This window comes from Aegilops tauschii, chromosome 5, assembly GCF_002575655.3.
Source record: "Aegilops tauschii subsp. strangulata cultivar AL8/78 chromosome 5, Aet v6.0, whole genome shotgun sequence".
NCBI classification, from domain to species: Eukaryota; Viridiplantae; Streptophyta; class Magnoliopsida; order Poales; family Poaceae; genus Aegilops; species Aegilops tauschii.
This window is the reverse complement of record NC_053039.3, coordinates 317,948,904-317,972,292: the sequence shown is the minus strand read 5'-3', so window position 1 is coordinate 317,972,292 and position 23,389 is coordinate 317,948,904. Positions and strand designations below refer to the sequence as shown.

Sequence of the window (23,389 nt, the reverse complement as noted above, 5' to 3'; positions counted from 1 at the left end):
AGGTGAAGAGACAAGTGTAAATCATTTTGACTGCCGATGGTGTTGAAGAAGCGGAATGCCCATAATGTGCCTTCCTGCATGCCATAGGCACGAACAACTTTTGTCCAACCCCTTGTGATGATCGCCCGCCCATCCTTCACCGCCTTCAGGAAGACTTCTAGAGCATTATCATGGTAACATGAATTATATACTTTAACCTTAGTTGCCTCCACTCCGGTCATGTAGTTTGCAAGGTAATCATCAGTAAATAGCTTCGGAAACCACTGAAAAGAGAAAAATATCATATACTAAGGTCTAATAGAGTAACTTGTTGTGTGCAGGGGAAAAGGCAACACATTACTTACCATCCTAAAGTTCACTATTGTCTTGGACAAAGTGTAAATAAAGAGCTTAATTCCCATCACCCATTTCTTTCGCCTCACAATCTTTCTTAGTTTCCTCACTTGACGCTTGTTCATGAATATCTCATTGCCCCATACGCAAAAGGGATCGAAGCGTGGATCAGTACCGCTCATATATGTACCTATAAGCAACCAGTAAATGTTAGAAGCTAAATTGAGATTGCACAAATGATGTAAAATACAACTACCTACGTTCCTAAGTACAAGTATTTTTTGAGATTTCAATATGAACTACATACGGATGTATATCAAATTATAGATATAGTTTAGATTAGAATCTAGATTCACTCATTTTGCTCCTTATGTAGTCTATATTGGAATCTCTAAATATACGTATATTTAGGAATAGATGGTATAAGACATGGGATGCAGCTAACCTCGACGACAAACAACAGCATCGCCCATTGTAGCCCTGTGTAAGTATGGAAAGCCAATGTTAACTACAACAGGGTTAACATCCACCAAAAATAGCAAATTGTAATAAAACGGCAACATCTGTAGTGATATCTTCATTGCGAAAGAGTAGCACGGTAGCAAAGGGACGGATTAAAAATGGATACAACTGTTAATTGCAACAGGCTTAACAGCATCCTAATTCATGTTTTGTAAGTTTGTAGCCATTGAAATACAACTGTTTAAAAATGGATACAACTGTTAATTGCAACAGGCTTAATGGCCATTGAAACCGGTGCTGATAAAAAAGCAATTGGCAGAGTTAAACATCATAAGGCAGGTGCTGCCAGAGCAGATAATGGCCCGGTTGTCTATAAAAAGGTAGGGACAATAGCTAAAACGTGTTAGGCATGTTTACTACAACATGCTTAATACATCGACATACAAAACATAGCCATTAATTGCAACTGGTATTGGTAAGATTGAACTAGTGAGTACATACTTGGTAAGTCCTGAGAGGTAGTTGCTGGGGCACTTCATCTTGGCCAGAGCCCGCCCAAAGTCAGCGGCGGCGGAGGCAAGATGTTCCTCCGGGTCGAAGCGTGGATCAGTGCCACTGACATGTCTACCTACAGGCAACCAGTAAATGGTAGAAGTTAAGCTGCAATTGCACAACTGATGTGAAATACTGTAAGACATGGGATGTAGCTAACCTCGACGGCAAACAACAGCATCGCCCGTTATGACCCTGCGTAAGTACATGGACAGGCATGTTAAGTACAACAGGGTTAGCATCCACCAAAAATAGCAAATGAGCAGCATCTCTAGTATATCTTCATTGCGGAGAGTAGCATGGTAGCAAAGGGACAGATTAAAAAAATGGATACAACTGTTAATTGCAATAGGCTTAACAGCATCCTAAGTCATGTTTTGTAAGTTTGTAGCCATTGAAATAAAACTATTTAAAAATGGATTCAACTGTTAATTGCAACAGGATTAATAGCCATTGAAACTGGTACTGATAAAAATGCAACTAGCAGAGTTAAACATCACAAGGCAGGTGGTGCCAGAGCAGAGAATGGCCCAGTTGTTTATAAAAAGGTAGGGAAAGTAGCTAAAACGTGTTAGGCATGTTTACTAGAACATGCTTAATACATCGACTATACAGAACATAGCCATTAATTGCAACTGGTATTGGTAAGATTGAACTGGTGAGTACATACTTGGTAAGTCCTGAGAGGTAGTTGATGGGACACTTCATCTTGGCCAGAACCCACCCAAAGTCAGTGGCGGCGGAGGCGAGCTGTTCCTCCGGGTCAAAGCGTGGATCGATGCCACTGACATGTGTACCTACAGGCAACCAGTAAATGGTAGAAGTTACACTGCAATTGCACAAATGATGTGAAATACTGTAAGACATGGGATGCAGCTAACCTCGACGGCAAACAACGGTATCGCCCGTTATGACCCTGCGTAAGTACATGGACAGGCATGTTAATTACAATAGGGTTAGCATCCACCAAAAATAGCAAATGGGCAACATCTCTAGTGATATCCTGAGTCATGTATTGTAAGTTTGTTGCTGGTATTGGTGAAATTGAGCTGGACAGTTAATACTTGAACATCACACAGCGTGCAGTACTGAAATAAACAAGGCACGAACATGCTTAATACATCAACCGTACAAAACCTAGCCATTGCAAGTGGTATTGGTAAGATTTAGTTGGTCAGATCATACCTGTTAAGTCCTGGGGGGTAGTCGCTGGGGCACTTCATCTGGGCCAGAGCCTGCACCATGTCGGCGGCGGCGGAGACGAGGTGTTCCTCCGGGTCAACACGCACAGCGGCCATCGCGTCATGGACCGCCATCAGCTCCTGGTGGTGGGGATTTGGAGGCATGAGATGTTTTGCAGGCGCCATTTAAGCAATCAGGCCGGGGCCATGATAGAGATCGGTGGGTTACCTGACTGGATCCGAGCAGAACGTAGATGTGGTTGAAGCTGTGGTTGCGGCGGCGACGGTTTGAGCTGCTGGTAGGGGGAGGCACGGGGGGAGATACAGAGGAAATTTGACGGGTGGGGATGTGGTTGGAGGAATAAATTCTGAAATCACGTGCCTAATGAAAATTTTGCTGCGAAACTTGAAACTTGGGTGGGGGAATCACATAACGCGGACGAAGCACGTAAAATACTCGTGTGCGAGAAAACAAAAAATTGGCAGATCCCATCTCCAAAAAAATGTACATGTGTAGTTGATTTTTTTCGGTCAATGGTACGCCTGGTTTATTAGCAAACATCGCACAGGTAACTGACTTATGGATTATTAACGCGAAAAAAACACACAGGTACGGCATAGAAACCGTGTGTTTTGTGATCTTGTAATGATTAATGCAAAAAAAAACGCATACGTGCACACATGCTAATCAACGCTCAAGGCCCTCAAAGGATGCTCTTACCGACATTGTACGTTAATACTACAAACTTAAAGTACTACTGGTAATTTGCTCTAATACTACAAACTAAAACTACTTCTCACATGCTGCCATCAGGGCATGCTGGCCAGACGCCGGCGTTATCCTTCCCGGCCTTGTAGGCGGCAGCCCACCGTGCTTCGATCTCCACCAAGCTCTCCTCACCACGCGTGCGCCTCTTCTTTCTTGCGGCGGCAAGACTCTCTTTTCTTGACTGCTTTCTGCCTTTTGTGCTCCTTCTATACGGCTTTGGCCGCCTCTAGATCCACCACCCATTCGCCCATGGCAACCTCAAAGTCCACCGACGTAACTGTGTGGCGCCGGCAGTGATGAACTCCACGCGGCGAGATGCCATCGCTTCCTTACCATGTGTGCGGTTGCGGACGGCGAGGAACGCGGCGCGGCGGGATGCCATCGCTTCCGTACCAGTTACTGTGCGCCACGGTGCCATGAACGACGCTTGGAGAGAGCTCTGGACGGAGGGGCCGGGCAGCCGTACAGTGCGGTGGTATTTAAGAGCTCAACGATAGACGATAAAGGAAATTTGGCTTCCCTTACACGGTTCATTTCCGTCGCTTCCGAAAACACTGTGTGCTGAGCCTATTGTGTGTTGCGTTATGATTGGCCGGAACCCCAGCCACGTGGATCACGCGTATGCACTGTAGGATGCATCGCGGTCGAACGTCAATCCACGTCCCTCACATCACACCCGTGCAGCTGTAGCTGGATTGGATTTATATGCGCTATATGCCTAGAAAATGCACACAATCCCCTAAATATGGTAAATGAGCCCGGAAAAATGCCAAATTTGAACACGGTGATTTGCAGGGTGTATGTTCATCGTAGAAAAAAAACTCCAGGGCAAAGAACGAAGAAAATTAGTATTCCCCATCAATCTTGGTGATTTCCCTCTCGAAATCATGGAACTTCCTCGGTGATGGTTCGATTTATGGAGGGCATGCATGATGACATAAGCCAAACCTTCTCAAATTTTTACCAGGTCATGGTGAGGTCATACCATGGCACCATGCCAGGCGTCATGTTTTTCAAGCATTTATTTATTTTTCTATAGTTGAAAACCGAATAAACAAGCGTTTGTGGTTGACTATTGCCACACATTTCATTGAAATATCTGTCCATTCCTTGTAAAAGGCATGAGAATTTACTAAATAGCATGAGCATGGTTTTCCAGGCCGTTCTTGTGCACCCTTTCATGCATCGATTGCTTGAACTTGGATTATGTGCATTAATGCCTAGAAAATGCACATAATCCCCTAAATATGGTAAATGAACCCGGAAAAGTGCCAAATTTGAACATGGTGATTTACAGGGTGTATGTTCATCGTAGAAAAAACTCATGGACAAAGGACAAAGTAAATTTGGATCCCCCTTCAATCTTGGTGATTTTCCCCTCGAAACCACGAAACTTCCTCGGTGATGGTTCGATTTATGAAAGGCGCGCATGACGACATAAGGAAAACATTCCCAAATTTTTACCAGGGCACGGTGAGGCCATACCATGGCACCACGCCAGGCGTCATGTTTTCCAAGCATGTATTACATTTTTGTATAGTTGTTAACCCAATAAATGACGCGTTTATGGTTGACTATTGCCACACATTTCCTTGAAATATCTGCCCATTCATTGTAAAAGGCATGAGAATGTACTAAATAGCACGAGCATGGTTTTCCAGACCATTCTTGTGCACCATTTCATGCACCGATTGTTCGAATTTGAATTATGTGCATTAATGCCTAGAAATGCAAATAATCCCTTAAATAAGGTAAATGAGCCCGGAAAAATGTCAAATTTGAACACGTTGCATTTGAGACAATATGTTGATCGTTGGAAAAAACTAAACGACAAACTAGGACGGAAATTTGGATTCCCCTTCAATCTTGGTGATTTCCCTCTCGAAAGCATGGAACTTCCTCGGTGATGGTTCGATTTATGAAGGGCGTGCATGACGACATAAATCAAACCTTCTCAGCTTTTAACCAGGGCACTGTGAGGCCATACCATGGCACCATGCCAAGCGTCATGTTTTTCAAGCACGTATTTCATTTTTCTATAGTTGATAACCCAGTAAATGACGCGTTTGTGGTTGACTATTGCCACGCATTCCCTTGAAATCTCTGCCCATTCCTTGTAAAAGGCTTGAGAATTTACTAAATACCACGAGTATGGTTTTTCCAGACCATTTCTGTGCACCTTTCAAGCACCGATTGTTTGAATTTGAATTATGTGCATTAATGCCTACAAAATGCACATAATCCCCTAAATATTGTAAATGAACCCGAAAAAGCGCCAAATTTGAACATGGTGATTAGCAGGGTTTATGTTCATCATAGAAAAAAACTCATGGACGAAGGACAAAGGAAATTTGGACTCCCATTCAATCTTGGTGATTTACTATCGCACACGATTCATCTCCGTCGCCTCTACGAACCGTGTGTGTTCACTCAAACATGCAAAAGGAAAAAAGAAAACCCTCGCCCACTTCGTCCCCACCCACTCGCCGTGGACTTCTGCGCAACACTGCACCTCATCAACTTCTATCGCGGCGGCCACCCTAAGCTCGACGGCTGTTGTCGGCGGATGGAGGCCGCGCTCCAAACGGCATGGGATTTCACCCCTACTGCTTTCTGCTGCCTATCTGCACCGACATTCTAGACACTAGTCGGCTGGGGTTTTCTGCGGGATTGGGCCAGGGATTTTTCTCATGGAGAAGGTAATTAACTTAGCAAAATATTCACTCATCTCTTTTCGCAGTCCGTCCGTCGCTGTTAATCAACCGGCGGAAATCGCCGTGGAATCTTTTTTGTTCTAGTTCGTGGGTGTTCATTCATGTGTCCACAGTGCGATCACAAATCGGGCAAGTGTGGTCGCGTCCAGTCGGAAACGAAGTTCTATCTCACCATTCCGGATGACTTCAGGGAGCGCTCGGTATGTTCAATCTCAACCTACCATGGTTGGCATGGCCTAAATTTGTGAACATATACCGTTTGTTGCTACATTATCTATATATTTGCAACAAATCTTTGTTACGTTATCTATTTTTAATTATATATTTTTGTACTTTGCTTTCATATATATATATTGATCTGTTCTATCAGTTACTCCCATATTTGCATCTTGCTCTATTATTTCAATATATCTAATTTACGATCTTAATTTTCATTTCAAGCAGTACATCCCTTGCTTTGCAAGAACAGGAGTAGAAGGAAATCTTGGGCTTTACTTTGTTGATGACTCCCATGATGTCATATTGACAACACAACATGGATTTACAATGACGATTAGCGTAAAACTTGATAAAGATGGTCACTCCAATTTTAATGCGGACCTTTTGGAGAAAAATGTCTAAGTGTTATGAACTGAAAGCTGGTAATAAAATTCTAGTGCGTGCACCACAACCTGGTTTAATTAACATGGACGTTTACTTCCCCAACGTCATCAGCCGATAAAAGTCTGATCGAGGTTAGTGTCCTTTCAACTTTCTCCATGCTGTGGTATTACTTAGCAAAATTGGGGTATTTGTTCTGACTAATTGATCACTATTTAAGCAACCAATTGTGAATTCATTTTCTAACTCCGTTCCTAGGCAGTAACAAATTCTATTTACCAATTTATGCGCGCTATATATTCTTCTGCCATGTTCTGAATAAATAATACCTTTCCACCTTTTAAGCAGGATATGTTGGATGCATAGTGAATGATCTGTATGTTACTAAGCGTACCAAATTTCACTGGAATGACTTGAAGCATGTCATAAACTTTGTTGATAATCTGACAGTGATAGCATAGAGTATGAACGCTGGATTTTGGGTGGGATTAATTATACATATGGTGCAAACATTAAACAAGACCAATTGTGTGCACAAAATGCTGGTAAAAAGTCTTATTTTAATGTTGATGCTCATAATATATATATATATATATATATATATATATATCTTCAACGACATGTTACAATTGGTTTTTATTCTACATTTCAACAGAAATTGCCCACTGTAGTTGTTCCTGGATCAATTTCCCGGCGTGGTCGAATTACACTTGTGCCTGCTAATAATGCAAAAGTGATTGCAAGGTACTGGATTTCCCGCAGAAATGGAGCCATTCAAATTAACAAGTTCTCGCTTGTCGTGGCAATGCATCCATATTGGAAAATTGGAGACACCGTTGTACTCATGCTCTACCAAGGCACAGGAGGGCTCTTCCTTTTCTTGACGAGATGCCGAGTCACCGTGATCAAGCTGCTTCCAGTGGATAGTTGTGGTTGTTGGCCCTCAGCCTCTTAAAAATGTGCTTGATGTTACTATGTTAAGTATGTAGATATGGACCATATGGTTGTTGGCCCTTAGCCTCTTAAAATGTGATAGTTGTTACTATGTTAAGTATGTAGATATGGACCATATGGTTGTCAAAACCGTGTTACGAAGATCCTCCTTTTGTCGAATAGTGTAACCACTATATATATGTTACTCAAATGCTGTTACCCAAGTTCTTAAATTTTCATCGAAAGTATTAGTATCGTACATAGTTCATTGAGTTTAAGCGTGTGCCCGATGTCCAGAAGGCATTTGCATATTAACTATCCATATTGCAAATTCACACACATGTTCACATAAGGAAACGTATGTGTAACTTACTAATCATCGCACACGAGTACTCACAGACGGATCGTGTGCGATACTCCTAGCCACCGCAAGCAACTAGTTTGCATTTTTCAAAGTTTTTTGTACACACAGAATCGCACACGAACTAACTGTATTAACCATCTATGTTGTAATTTCTCATCGCAAACAATTCATCCGAGTCACCTGTTTGCCACGTATCACACACATCTTGTTTACACGGCTCGTTTGTGTTCTTTTGGCTCATCGCAAACAGTTCATCCATGTGAACTGTATGCCGCATATCACACACATCTTGTTAAGTTGAACCGTTTCTGTTGTGTTCCCTAATCGAAAACAGTTCGTCCGAGTGAACCGTATGCCGTCTATCACACACACATTGATATGGCTGCCCATTTCTGTTGTTCTGCCTCATCGCAAACAGTTCGAATGGATTAACCGTGTGCCCTGCATCGCACATGCAACTAAAATCTGAACCGTGTTTGATGGCTCCGCCATCGCAAACGTTTTGCACCTTTTTTGACGGGTTTTTTACACCACCGTTTGCGATTAATGCATCACACACAGTTTCGTCAAAGGGTCTCTGATTGTAGTGTTGCGTTAGCAGCATCCTGCAGTAGTGAGTGTCCTGTTCATCGGGAGCCAACCGGCTTGAACGGAACAGCCGAAACGAGGTCTGGCTTACCGCAGAACGGAGGAAACGACCTTTCTGTTCGACCGCGTACGGTCGAAATGGGGTCCTATTCATCAGGAAGGATCTGGCGTACCACAAAACGGAGGAAACGGACTTCTGTTCGAGTGCCTACGGTCCAAACGGGGTCCTGTTGATCAGGAGGGGTGTGGCGTACCGCAAAACAGAGGAAATGACTTGTGTTGGAGCGCTACGGTCGAAACGGGGGTCCTGTTCATCAGGAAGTGTGTGGCGTACCGCAAAACGGGACTCCACGGGCTACTATTCATCCACCTTCGACTTCCTCCAGCCTCCACCCGCTACTGTTCATCCACCGTCGACTTTCTCCTGCCTCCACCAGCTACTGTTCATCCACGGGGTCCTATTCATCTAGCCTCCACCGGCTACTGTTCAACCAGCCCTCCACGGGGTCCTATTCAACCAGCCCTCCACGGGGTTCCTCCACCGGCTACTATTCATCCACCCCCACCAGCTCCTTGATCGGGGTCCTGTTCATCCAGCGGTAACGACCTCTACTACCACGGGGTACTGTTCATCCAACCCCCACCGAGAACTGTTCATCCAACCTCAACCACGTACGTCTCGACTCGCTCAACCAACCCCCACGTTCACTGTTCATCAAGAGGCAGTTATTCATCCAACCCCAACCACGTAAGCAGCAGCAGTAGCAGCGATTGATCGCTCGGGTTCAGTTAGCAGCAAGAGCGAAGGAATCACTCGGGTTCAGTTAACAGCCAAGGGATCGATCACTCGGGTTCAGTAATGTAGCTAGTGCAATCGCTCGGGTTCAGTAAGCGAACGCGTCGCTCGGGTTCAGTTAGAGCCCAACTCCTTGCACACACATGCGCGTACGTGTACGAGAGAAACGCACAATCCCTCTGTGCATCGCTCGGCCCCGACCACCCACCGTAATCGGGAACTCCCCGGAATTTTCCTCGCCCTCGCTTCTACCATGATTTTTTCCTTCATGGATGGCCCAAAGAATGTCATGCAAGTGCGTCCCCGGCCCGCCCAGGATGAAAAGACCATTTTCTGTCATGATTTTTTGTCATAGAAGTAGGATCCCCCCACATCTATGATGATACCGGGTTTTGTCACAATTATCGTCATAGAAGTGTCATAAGCATGACAGGAAAAAAAATCGTTCGGCCTAAAATGTCACGGATGTGTCTTTTTTGTAGTGTCAAGACGATCAATAAAGTGTAGGAACTGGTGGATGTCCTCCCAACTAACTTCAGTGCCATCAGTAACAGTCAAGTTCTTATCAAATAACAAATGAGTAGTGTCCTGAACTTTGTAATTACCTACACGTGCCACCAATCATATGAAATATTATTTAGAAGTAGCATCTTCCTGAGAGAAGGGAATCACAAATCGTTGCTACTTGTAAAGTCAAGTTGTGATTACTTAGACAGAATAGGTGGATTAAGAAGTAATCGAGGCAACATGCAAGAACCAGATACAAAACTAACATGGATGTACTACTGGAACAACGTCGGGGTTGAAGGTCACAGTGAAGATGAGAGGAGGTTCTGCAATTTCCATCAACATTCGTTTGCCAACTTTCAGTCCGTAACACTTGAGAAAGTTTATCCATGTTCGGCCATAAAAAAGCAGCGATCTTCTTGGTTCAGGAACCCAACTAGGAACTTATATCCATGGCGTGTCTTCAATGTGACAATTAAACTGGTATATTCAGTTATGGCAAGGTCGACCATCTCAAGCACATGTGTTCTCGCAGAGCAAGGGATGCACTGCAGGAAAAATAATATGAGATACAATTTATTCGCTATCCAAATCTAGAAATAATTTCCTATTTCAGGTCAGTGTTGACCATGGCACTAGTACCTTTTATCCAAATATAGCAATCCAAATTTCCAAATTAGTCAAAAGCATGTCCAAAAACCCCAACCCTCCCGGATAGAAAAGAGGATTGTAGGAACATAGTGTGCGTGTTTTAAAATCCCATGTTAGGATGACAAGGAACAAGTGTGGCGTCTCGACGAGGGTGCAGAAACCTGTAGGGTCCTCGCACTTTGGGCACTGCAAATGAAACACACTAGATTAAGTTGGAAGAAAAATGCATCAACAACGGCGGCTGCCATCCTAGGATTATAGGCGACCAAGGGACTAGGATTTATCGGGGATGGATGAAGAATTAGTACCTGGTTCTCCATGAGAAAACCCTAAGCAATCGCCGATAGGAGGTTTTCTTTGAACAAGCAGATGAGGGAGAAGGGGATTCAGGCCCAGTGAAATATTGCTGCTTCATCCGTCCAGCTTACTGCTACTTCTGGAAAGGTGGGGGTTTTGTGATTTCACAGCTCATTGGGCATTACTGCGGCGCTACGACCGAGGTGAGTCTACCATCCAGTTGTGCACTCTAATTTGGTGCATGGCACGTGGACCCCGTTGCCGGATGCCCTGCATATCAGCGAAAGTAAGTACAGAGGAAGGAGTAACTTGTTACACATAAATATATTTTTGATAGAGAGATACTCCCTCTGTAAAGAAATATAAAAAAATTATATCACAACTTTTATACATAAGAAAAATCAAGGGGAATATATATAACATAATATGGGGTTCAGATGAGAATAAAATACTCAGATAGGCTGACGGGTCTGGAGTTTGGGCCATAGGCCAATGGGCCTGCATGTTTGGGGGCCCATGTGCTCTAACTCAGCGCATTTCATCTGGTAAATATTGCAAGCGATCGGTATGGCACTGGTTTTAGATGTTGTCGCAAGGCGAATACAGAAAATTAAATAAAGCACGGCAGCTATTAGAATGAAATCGAATGACAATTCTAACCAGCAATCGAAAGAAAAAAGAACGAAGCACTTGGGCTGCCAATGCTTACCAAGAAGGTGGAGATGTCAATTTTTGTAAGGACTTTGGTATATTGATGACCCACAAGTATAGGGGGTCAATTGTAGTCCTTTCTATAAGTAAGAGTGTCGAACCCGATGAGGAGCAGAACGAAATGACAAGTGGTTTTCAGCAAGGTAATTTCTGCAAGCACTGAAATTTTCGGTAACAGGTAGTTTGATAGCAGGATAATTTGTAACGGAAAAGTAACGATAATGGTAAATAAAGTGCAGAAAGGTATGACAGTCCTTTTGTGGTAAAGGACATGCCAAAACGGTTTCTTATAATAAGCAAAGTGTTCTTACGGGCACACGGGAATTTCATCTAGTCACTTTCATCATGTTGGTTTGATCTGCATTTGCTACTTTGATAATATGATATGTGGGTGGACCGGTGCTTGGTTGTTGTTCTTACTTGAACAAGCCTCCCACTTATGACTAACCCCCTCGCAAGCATCTGGAACTATGATAAAAGTATTAAGATAAAATCTAACCATAGCATTAAACATTTGGATCCAAATCGGTCCCTTACGAAGTAGCGCATAAACTACGGTTTAAGCTTTTGTCACTCTAGCAACCCATCATCTAATAACTACTCCACAATGCATTCCCTTAGGCCCAAATATGGTGAAGTGCCATGTAGTCGATTTTCACATGACACCACTAAGGGAATGACCACATACATATCATCAAAATATCAAACACATATCAAGTTCACATGATTACTTGAACATCACTTCTCCCGTGACTTCAAGAACAAAAGTAACTACTCACAAATGATATTCATGCTCAAGATCATAGGGGTATAAAATAACATATGGATTTGAACATATAATCTTCCACCAAATAAACCATATAGTAATCAACTACAAGATGTAACCAACACTACTAGTCACCCACAGGTACCAATCTGAGGTTCCGGTACAAAGATTGAACACAAGAGATGGACTAGGGTTTGAGAGGAGATGGTGCTGTTAGATTCGCCGCCCAAAGATGAGAGGGTTGTTGGTGATGACGATGGCTTCGTTTCCCCCTCCGGGAGGGAAGTTCCCCCGGCGGAATCGCTCCACCGGAGGGCAGAAGTGCTCCTGCCAAGTTCCGCCTCGAGATGGCGGCGCTCCATCCCGAAAGTCCTCTCGTGATTTTTTTTCTAGGTCAAAATGACTTATATACCATAAGATGGGCACCGGAGGTGGGCTGGGCTGACCACAACCCACCGGGGCGCGCCTGGGGGGCCTGGCACGCCCTAGTGTCTTGTGGTCACCAGGTGGCCCCCCTCCGGTAGTTATTTGCTCCAGTATTTTTCATATATTCCAAAATAATTCGCCGTGAAGTTTCAACTTATTTGGAGATGTGTAGAATAGGTATCTCTAACGTAGCTTTTTCAGGTCCAGAATTCCAGCTGTCGGCATTCTCCCTCTTTGTGCAAACCTTGCATATTATGAGGGAAAAGGCATTAGAATTACTCAATAAAGCATTATTATGCATAAAATATTAGAAATAACAATAGGAAATCATGATGCAAAATGGACGTATCATATATGCAGTGCGAACTGTAGTCCAGTCTGTTGCTGGTGCAAGTGTTGGTTCCGTTGCTGCTGCACGGACCGGAGCGGATGCAAGTGCAACTTCAATTGTTGGTGCAAGTGCTAGAGCTGTTGTTGGTGCCCATGCCGGTGCGACTGGTAGTGCCGCTGCTTCTGCCGGATTTGGTGCTCCCTGTGGAGCTGGTGCCGGTGTCGGAGCAGGTGCCCGTGTCGGTGCCCGATCCTCCGGTAGATCAGCCTGATCCGCCGACGCGGTCGATGCCGAATCCTCTGGTGGGATCAGACTGAGCTGCTGTCGCTACGAGTGCTAGAGCCAGGGCCGTCGGAGCAGGTGTCGGTGCTCGATCCGATGCTGAAGGTGGTACCGATGTGTGAGACAACAACGATCGTCTCTGGTCTGCTATGATTTCATACTTCAGCTCTTTAACTTCGCTAGGCTCCATGAGCTGGATCTAGTCTTTTTCTTCACTTCTTTTAAACGCGAGGAGAACTACTTGTGGCGTGTTTGTTAAAACAAACTGCAGTTCATCATAGGGCTTCAAATTGTACTCAGACAACAGACTGATCCAATTGTGTCCAGTAATATAAGTGATGGAAAGTGCCTTCGTTACTGACACGTCATAAGAAGTGAAACCTGCTAAAATAACCATCATAGAGGAAACCAAACGGTTTATTCTGTAAGGAATGTGACATGGCAAAACCTGCATCATAAAATTGCAGCAAAAGTGAGAAAACATGACAGTAAATCAATAAGGTTTACTTGATGTGACACGAGTGAATCCTTACTAGGATATCACTATGTTCAAGTTCTAAATAGAAGGTTGATCGTCCAGTTGCGGGTGGCATGCAGGGCCCCCACTTACTCCCACAAGCAGGATAGTCCAAAGGTCGTGACAACTCATTTGGAGCGAACATCCATGGGACTGGAAATCCTGGTGGGTGCGATAAACCCTGCAATGCATACGGATATTGGAGTGTAACCATAACTGATAAACCGTCCTCACAAAAAATATGATCTGGATACTTCAAAATATACAGACTGAATTGAGTGGACAAACATTAAAATAGGCCATTCTCAGGACTCACCACACAACAAAAGCGGCAGTACTAAACAATACAAGGTTCACGCACACAAATCAAGTACTAAACAATAGTACTTACTACAGACAAGCAAAGTTGCACTAATTAAACTCTGTAGACTATTTCTTGCCACCGACCTACAGGATGTACCCCACATAACTGACTAGGCCATGGACTTCGTGAGAGATCTCTACCGGCACCTTCGCCATCTCGTCAGCCTTGGAGAACCTAACAGAGTGGTCTTTCCACTCATAAACATGACGATGAAGACAATCCGCATCTGATTTGTCGGGAAGCTTTACAAGAACCACACCCTTCGTAATCGAAGGCATAACTAGGAAATTGTTGTGGTGAAGTACACCCTCGAGAACACGCCTGACAACAATGCTACGGCAAAACACTTGTTCACGACATGTGGTGACAAGGACACAACAACTGGGTAGTTTAGTAGTAGAACACATCCTCGGGTCTTCCAGTTCACACATCATGACTTTGAGAACTTAATATCCACCGGGGAGCTGGTCCTAATTCAAACAGAAACCAAATATTTTATTACTACCTCTGTTTAGAAATATAAGATAATTTTCGATATCTTACTCCATATAAGACTACATATACACATAGAAATGAGTGAACAAAGACACTAGAACATGTCTACATGAGATGCACAAACAAGTTAGAACATCGTATATTTGTGAACAGAGGGATTACTTTCAATATCCATAACACAAGTTACTGAGGCTACTATACTCTCTTCCAAGGCATGAGAGCTAAAATCGTGCATTTCCTACAGCTAGCATTGATGTTGTTCATAAAGTAGTTGAAAGTAATCTATAAGAAAGCAGTGTTATGTGCAAAAATCATATGTATGTCAACCTCTCGCATGTTTTGATCGAATGAGCCATTTAGAATCGTCATTTGGCACACAAAAATCACATGCAAGATCGCCCAAAAAGTTGTACTACCAGTACTAGTACTAGTTCTGCGTGTTAGATGAAAAAACACGATCAGGATTGTCAATAAGAGATATTACCTGGACTGGCTTAACGAGGGATCCCGGAGAGGGGGGCTTGGACAGGTTGATGGCCTTGAGCTTGTATGCGGTAGTCTTGGTGGGGTGCTTGCGCTTCTTCGTACCCTGAGCCTCGACGGTTTTGCCCAGAGCCATAGACATCACTTCGGCCGGTGCTCTAGGGTCCATCAAGAAACTATCAAATAGAAATAAAAGAAAAGAAACCATAATCACAAAACCAAAAGAAGAATAGAGAGGGAGTTAGGATCGGTCGCGGGGTTGCAAGACCGGGCCTTGGCCAGAAGCAACACCATTGATGCGCTCAACTTTCCTTCTTTGGGAGAGAAGAACAATGGCAGAAGCGCGTTGGGGTTTTCTTGAAGAAATGGGTAACAAGATGAGGGATAAGCGAGTTGGGGTTTTCTTCAAGAGAGGAAGATGCGGGAGAAGAGTGAAATGATGGTTGCTTCGTCCGTCCAACTTACTGCTGGAAAGGTGGGGGTTTTGTGATTTGACGGCTCATTGGGCATTGTTGCGGCACTTCGACTGGTGTAGTCTACCGTGTAGTTGTGCACTCTAGTACAAACTAATTTAGTACATGGCAAGTGGACCCTGATGCTGGTTGTCCCACACATCGGCGAAAGTGAGTAGCAAGGTTCCCGACGACCGTCGAGGAGGATCCGCACGGTAGAGCGCGTCCACTGTTTCTGAAAAAATGATTACAGCAAGCGTTTCCACTCTTACAACGGAGGAGTGTGAAACACGGCACCCACTTGAACTTACACAGTACTCCTACTACTAGGCATGTGCAGTTGTTCATACGTCAGAACTATAATCTTCTTGCTAGTGTAGGATATGACGACAAAAATGATGTTGCGCATATCAACTATGAACAGTAATGTAGCATGCCCCTTTTTACTGCCCGGTCAACAATGAACGGTGAGATCAATGTCAACAGAACTAGGTCTACAACACACAGAGAGTATGGTCCTACAGTACTCCACGGAACATGAACCATATGAAGCACGAATCTGTGTTAGGTAGGGTGTATGAAGGGTGCATGGGAGCAAAATTTCCCTTCTCGGCCCACTTTTGGGTGCTTGGCAGAGTGCATGAAGGGTGCATGAGTCCACACTAGGTTAACACAAATACACTAGGAGCATGGAGAGCATGCATGAAGAGGGGTGCTGAGATGAGCATGCATGAAGAGGGAACAACTATGTTGAGATGACAATGCAACCAAACACACCTGCACGGTTTGTGCTACAGTGACTGATCTACACCATCTGAGTTTGATCCAACGGTCATGTTGCACCGTGACATGCCCATGCATAGGACGCCTAAACACCACTGAAGTCCCTCTGCTTCTCGAGGCGCGTGATGGTGGTGATGCAGGGTGCCACCACCCACAGAGCCCACTCCCAGTCGACGGGAGCCATCTCGCCAAAGACAGCGTCCAATGGCACGAATGGATTCTGGTGATGAAGCCCTGAGAGGATTTGCCAGGCAACGACGATGGCCGCCCGCAACCCCTCCTTGTCCAGCTCCGCCCCCACCACCGCACGGAGACATCTCAGCTCCTCAGAGATATAGGTGAAGAAGGAGACCAGGTCACGAAGCCGCAGCTCATTGAAGTCGATGGGGTGGTCGAACAGGTTTAGCCCAACGGTCGGCATGGTCGCGCTAGCATAACGCAGGCATTGCGCAGCCGCAACACGTGCGTGGCAACATGGTCCAGCAAGTGGTTGAGGCAATCTTGGACCTCGTCACGATCGGCCCGCTCACGCTCCAGACGGCTCGCCTGACCGCCTATCGTATCTCCCGATTTCTACAGCAACGGTGCCAACGCCTCGAGTATCTTTGTGGTGGACACCTGCCACTTTTGAAGCTTCATGATCTCCCACACATAAAGGAGCAGCATGGCACTCCTCTCCTCATTGAGCTCACGGAGCTCCACGTCCTTGGCCCTGAGCTTCGCATCCTTGGCATGGAGCTCATGTGTCAGGCGCCTCACCTCAGACTTTGATCTGTTGCACCGCCATGGAACCAGGTAGAAGCAATGGGGAGAGGAAGCAGAGGGTGCAAAACGGCTGAAAGGCAATGCAATCTATGGGAATGCGGAGGGAGCCAGCCGAGGAGCAGGGTGAATCTTTTGGTTTTCACCATGGGAAAACACTAGTCGATGACTTTTCACATCAGTGAGCACCACCAGGGGTCATCATGACTAACTACTGTCGCGCCTGCTCCCGTCAATCAAGAAAACAAAAATCATGTCGCGCCTGCTGCACCGAAAGACCAGAGCAACACAGTGGTGGATATTTAAATTTACCTACCGGCATGGAGAGAAAAAAAGGGGTGAAAAAACAAATGTGGCGGCGGCCTAGCTAATCAGTCACACTAGCCCAACTAGCTAGCCACCGTGCTTCACTAATGTACTCGGCGGGAAAGGTCGGCTTTTGTGATTTGATGACTCATTTACTTGCTTCAGCACTACCACCGAGGAGAATCCAGAAACCGTGCGGTAGGGTGTGCCACGTCTCGGCGCGGTGGGAAAATGTGTGTGTAAAATATACTGTACTACCTATGGTTCGTTCTCGGGACACAGCCAGTCGGTCGAAAACTCCCCACTAGCCACACAGCTTCATCATGCTAATGTGGCACGGAGGATAGGTGTGGTTAGCACCATCTCGACCAGCCACAATGTCTCTTGTTCTAGGTGATTCATCTATTTTCCAAGATTTTTTTAGTTATAATAACACCATGGCAAGCTCGCGCCGCTCTTCGTGTGTGCCCGTGCGTCTAAAGGTTGTGCTAGATGGAGAGGAGAGAGATCGCAGACATGGGACCCACCAGTAAGTGAGTTAATGTTCATGCACGTGTTGACGAGCCACTCCCTCTACTCTACTCAACGTAATACTGTATAAAGTCAAAGAAATGAAGATCGATCGATACATGAAGTATGTGTGTGTGGGGGGGTCGATGGAGATACCTAAACACACCATTTGCATGCATATAGTACTAGACTTAATATTCATGTTTCAGCTTACTGTTTCATTTTAAATATTGAATTGAGGACCATTGTAACAGCCCCAAAATTGGGTTATCAATTTTTGAGCTGTTATTCCTTCCTGGCACTCATTTTTCAAAAAAAAATCTCCTGAGTTGTTGGATGACTCTGAGAATACTTGTCATTTCCAACCTTTCAAAACCTTGCTCGTGTCTTTTTCAGTGGGCAAGACCTCATTTTCATCAGCTCAAATCCTCTCGAACCCTAATTCCAAATTTTTGGAATTTGGATATGTCCTTTGTGCTTACAAAGGAGCCATAATTTTCCTTCATCTGTTGATCCTCCCAATTATTCCCAGAGATCCTCCTATCTTTCTGAACCTTGGATATGCAAAAACATTGCTAAGTCCAATGCAATATTTTTGAATTATGATTTATTCCTTTTCTTGCCTTTCTGAGGAATAAAATCCAAAGGCATAGCTAGCCATCTCCTAAATTCATGAGAATTGGTGGAGTTTATACTTATGCCTAATCCAAGCTCTGGCAAGTATATTGGCCATAATTAAATAAGGAAAATTGCCTTTTCCTATTTAATGCCAATATTGCATTTCTGCCATTTTCCAAAGGAACTACTATTTTATAGCAAAGAAAATTCCCACATAAATTGTGGAGCTTGTCCTTGCTATATAATCACTAGTTCCATCCTCATCTCATGTTCCTCAGTTCAAAAATTTGGCACATGATCCAATGCAAGTTTCTGCCTTCTCTGAAATTTTGCAAAGGAAGTGCTTTATTCCTAATTCCAATTGAGCTGCAATTTGGCAGGGTGTTTAACATTGGCAAATAACCCATGGATACCAAAGATAAGATCAATCCATCCATCCTAGCTCCCTGTGCAATTTTTCAAAGTTTCTGACCAGAATACAACTTTATGAAGGAAGTACCTCCATAGGGTTTCCAAATAGGATGAAACTTTTCCATCCTCTCCTATATATCAAATCATCATCCTCCACCCAAATTCAGTTCGTTTCATTGAACTATGTGAGCACACGAGCAACTCTTGGTTTCTGTCAAATTTTTCAGCTTGTGAAGAAAGTGCATTTTATCTTGCTCCATTATGGCTGAAAACATTCCCAGGTCTTCTCATATCCATATAACCTATCTCCACAAGAGTTGGGCTCATTTCATCTAGCCAATTGCCCTGAGGAGTTTTCTGAAGTTTTTGGACAGAAATGATAGCTGTGAAGGAAGTACCATTTTGGTAAGTCCATTTGATATGAACTTTTTACAGCATCATGGTATGTCCAAATCATCTGGCTTTGCCAAGTTTTAGCTCAATCCATCACTCCTAGTGAGTGCTTCATCATGATTCAGTTTCTGGGTCAGATTTGGTAGTTGTACAACAACTATGGTAAATAGTTGTCCAAATTACCTCAAAACTCCCAGGACCGTAGTACTTTCTACCCCAAGCCTCCCGGACATCAATTTTACCATTTACCCTCTCTGGTTTAATCTCTAGGATGTTGCCAAGTTTGCAACAACAAACTTGTGGAGCTTGTTTCACTCATCTCCATTTGTCTCTGCCCGATATTTCACCATGGTAACACTCCACGCTGGAAGGACTTCGCGGTAGACATGAACTTACATCAGTAAAAAACCCAGAGCGCGCCATGCCAGTGGTGACTACGTGGGCAGCCAGCCTAAACGGTGGTCTAGCCACTGTTCGCGTCGGCATCGCTGCTCCGACCGGCTCTGGCCTCGCCATTAATGTCCAACAGTTCCCCCTCGCCGTCCTCTTCCCTCTGGACCTCTGGCCCCCTTCGTCTTCGTCTCCGGCGAGCCGTGCCATGGACCAAACAGTACGCCACTGTGCATCGTCGCCTTCCTCCCCGATGTCTTCTTCCTCCGTTCGTCCGCAAGCTTTGCTCGATTCCGTGAGCCTCTGGCGCTCGTCCTCACCCTCCTCGTCGCCTTCCCACCGCTTCCCATGAGCTTTGGCCGCGCCTGCCGACACTGCGCCCCTCGCCGGCGCACGGACACGTCGCCTGCCGCGTGCCACCTCCTCGAGCCCTCCCCGCGGCCATATAAGCAAGCCCCGAGCTCCCTCGCAGTCCCCAACCACCCGCAGCTCTCTCCCCTTCGCCTCGGAGCCTCTGCATCCCCTCCCCATCTCCATGGCCGCTGCCTCGGCCTGCTCAAATTTGAGCGATGGCGGGCGGGCCTCTCCCTCTCTCCTCCACCAGCAGCCTCCCCGGAGTCCGTAGACCGTCCCCACTCCCTCCCCTTACCGCCGGAATGCCCAGTGGCCGCGCCCCTAGAGCCACTACCGCCGCCGTGGAGCTCTCTGCTTCCATGGCCGTCGCGGCTGTGGATCTCCCCAGCGCCCGTTTCCCATCAGGATGGACGCGGCATCCCTCCCTGAGCCCGCCGTCGTCTTCGCCCTGGTCGAAGGTGGCCGGAGCCGGCCGGCCCGTCGCCGGTGACGCGTCTGGCCTCGCCTCTTCTGTGCCGCATTAGGGAGAAGAAGGAGACGGCCAGGACGAGGCGTTCACCTGGCTAGGCGGGCCCCGCGCCTTTCCCTGACCCCACCTGGCAGCGACTCTGGCGCCCGGCCCCGCCTCTGCCGTGTTGACCGGTCCTGCCAGCGTGGATAAGTGGCGGCGCCCCGCGGCGAAGCCGCTTTCCCCGCGCGAAAGCGCCTTTCGGGAAAGTACGCTTTCAATCTCAGAAAGCGGATTTTTCCTCTCCTTCGGCCGGGAATACGTTTCCCTCTCTGGAAAACGTATTTTCAGAAAAGACACGTTCTGTTTAAACTACCAGGGACCTGTTTGTAGAAGTATTTTTACACACTAGTCCCTGAGCTTTAAACGTCCGTATCTTTTTACCCGTAATTTCGAATAAGGTGATTCCAGCGCTCACGTTCTCTGTTCATCGAGCTCTTTCCGTTGGTATCATTTTCATAATATTTTCACACAGTGAAAATGACCATTTTGCCCTTGACCGTAAACAGCCTCCTCCGAGAGAGAACTGTTTCCGGCAAATCTTTCCGCGATCGTTTCGCACTTCTTCCCGGAGTATTTGCCGACCCCCAGGCAAGCCAACCTCTTATCATGAGCCCCGAACTTGCATGTTGACTTTGCTTGCACCTTGTGTGTGTGTGTAGTTGCAGTTGTTTTATATCGTTTTCATCGGCAGTTATTTCTTTATGCCTATCTTGCATGCTTGTGTTTCATGATACCTTTGCCATGTTAATTAGAATGTTATTATTAATAATGCCATGCCACTACTCTACTTTATTTGCATGTCATCGTTATAAACTGTTATGAGGATTGTAATGCACCGTTGATATACTATTGTCGTGTCCTTTATGTTATAGTTGTGCACTTGAGGAGTTCAATATTTTGTTCGTGCATTTGTATGCGGCATGTTGCACTCATGTTAAATATGTTCATGATGATGGAGAAGGAAATAAAATGACTTAATAATAACAAACCTCCTCCGTCATCGATGGGATCGAGTCATAGTGCCGCCAAACCGAACTTTTTCAGTGCAGCCACATTTGCCTTTTTGGGAAGGCCTTAATGCGATCTATTGTCGTGCCTCTCGTCGGTGCCTCCAACTAGGGAAGGTTATGGGCGTGCTTACCCTGATCAGGTAAGCGGACATAACCTTGTGTGCTCATTTTTGAGATTTTTGGTACCAGTCCCCGAGTGGGAGTGTCCCCGAGTGGGAGTTGACCACGACGGTGGTCGGGGTGTCTTTGGTAGACACGGGGCCACCCAGGACCAGCCCGTTGGGGATTGGGTCGGAGTGGCCGGGAGAGTGTCATGGCAGTAGGTTGGTTTCGTCGGAATGTCGTTGGTCCACCCGAATGGGATGACGAGGCCATGGGTTCCGTGGTGTGGGTATAGTGTGCTACCTCTGCAGAGTGTATAAAGTCTATCGATAGCAACACGTTCGTAGTAGGTCCCACTATCAGGTCTTGGTCGAAATGGAGGACAAACCGAAATAATTAAGTTGGTAAATAAATATGTGATAACAAGAATATGGTAACTTGAACTATGAGATAGTCGTGAGGAGTCACGACGATATTTTGATGATGAGATAAGTGGTTGTGATCGCCGTAAGGATCACGGGCCAAATATTGGTCGTGGTTGTGATCGTCGTAAGGATCACGGTTGGAGACCAAGTGTTGGTCGTGGTTGTGATCGCCGTAAGGATCATGAGTTGTTCTTGAGAAAGACCACTTTGGTGGTGTGTTTGTGATCCAGAGATGATCACAGTTGATAAGAGAGTCCGAGGGACTCGGTGCACAAGTTTGGTTGCATTGCTAGAATAATATATCATTATTTGCATTTAAAGAACCATGATAGAACAGAAGATGATTGCATAATGTTAACATGCTATGTCTGCATTGGATATTATTGGTAGTTTATTTTCAGCATAGTTTCTTGATGACATGCTATGCTTTGATTGACATGTTAAGTTATGCCATGATTGAGATAAAATTCTATGTTTTGCTATTACAATGTTATAATCATGTTCTGATATGCCATGTCATTGCCATGTTAGTAGATGTTATGATTTTGTTCATGCTTAGTTGATTTTTATCATGCCATGTTTAGTAATTGATATGAGATAGGGTGTTGCATGCGCTCGGTTCTTGCTTTGTCTGCAGCTTGTTTGGATGCTATGTATTTGGTTGTCTTGCAAGTACATTCAATGTACTGACCTGGCGTGTCATGCCGGTTTTGTAGGTCGTACCCGTATTGCTCGCTTGATCCGTCGTGCTAGGCCGTAATCTTGCCAGTCCTGTGAGTTGTGGAGCCCAGCCAGAGTTGTTATGCTGCCAAACCAAGACTTCCGCCGCCATTTAAATAGACTTCCGCTGTTAGTTTATAGCCTTAGGGCTATGCCAGATGATTGTATTCATCAATGATGTACTCTTCTATACATGTATTTGATGAATATTCTTGTACCTGGAATGTTGTATCTTGGACCTGTCGTGCGTCAGGTGTTATCCTGGGCTGACGTGCGAAGCCCCCCTGCTCCATGCGGATCGGGGTGCCACAACCATGCATGGCTTACATTTTATTTTTGAATTCGTGTCATACATGCATGGTGTGGAAAAATAGATGCACTATACTTATTGGATTGTTGTTGTGTTCGGGTGTGTGTGTGTGTGTGTGTGTGTGGGCGTATGCTTGAATACATACAAAGTTTTCTCACCACCATGCCGTTCATCTTGTAAATTTGAATTTGCAATGAAAAACTTACTATG

At 45.2% G+C, this 23,389-nt stretch overlaps 1 long non-coding RNA gene across 1 annotated transcript; it reads left to right on the top strand.

The window, feature by feature from the left end:
- Window positions 1-20,243: 20,243 nt before the first annotated feature.
- On the top strand, window positions 20,244-23,093 carry LOC141023407 (uncharacterized). Its single transcript, XR_012184729.1, has 2 exons — window positions 20,244-21,010; window positions 21,119-23,093. It is a non-coding gene; the product is annotated as an uncharacterized lncRNA (long non-coding RNA).
- Window positions 23,094-23,389: the final 296 nt, after the last annotated feature.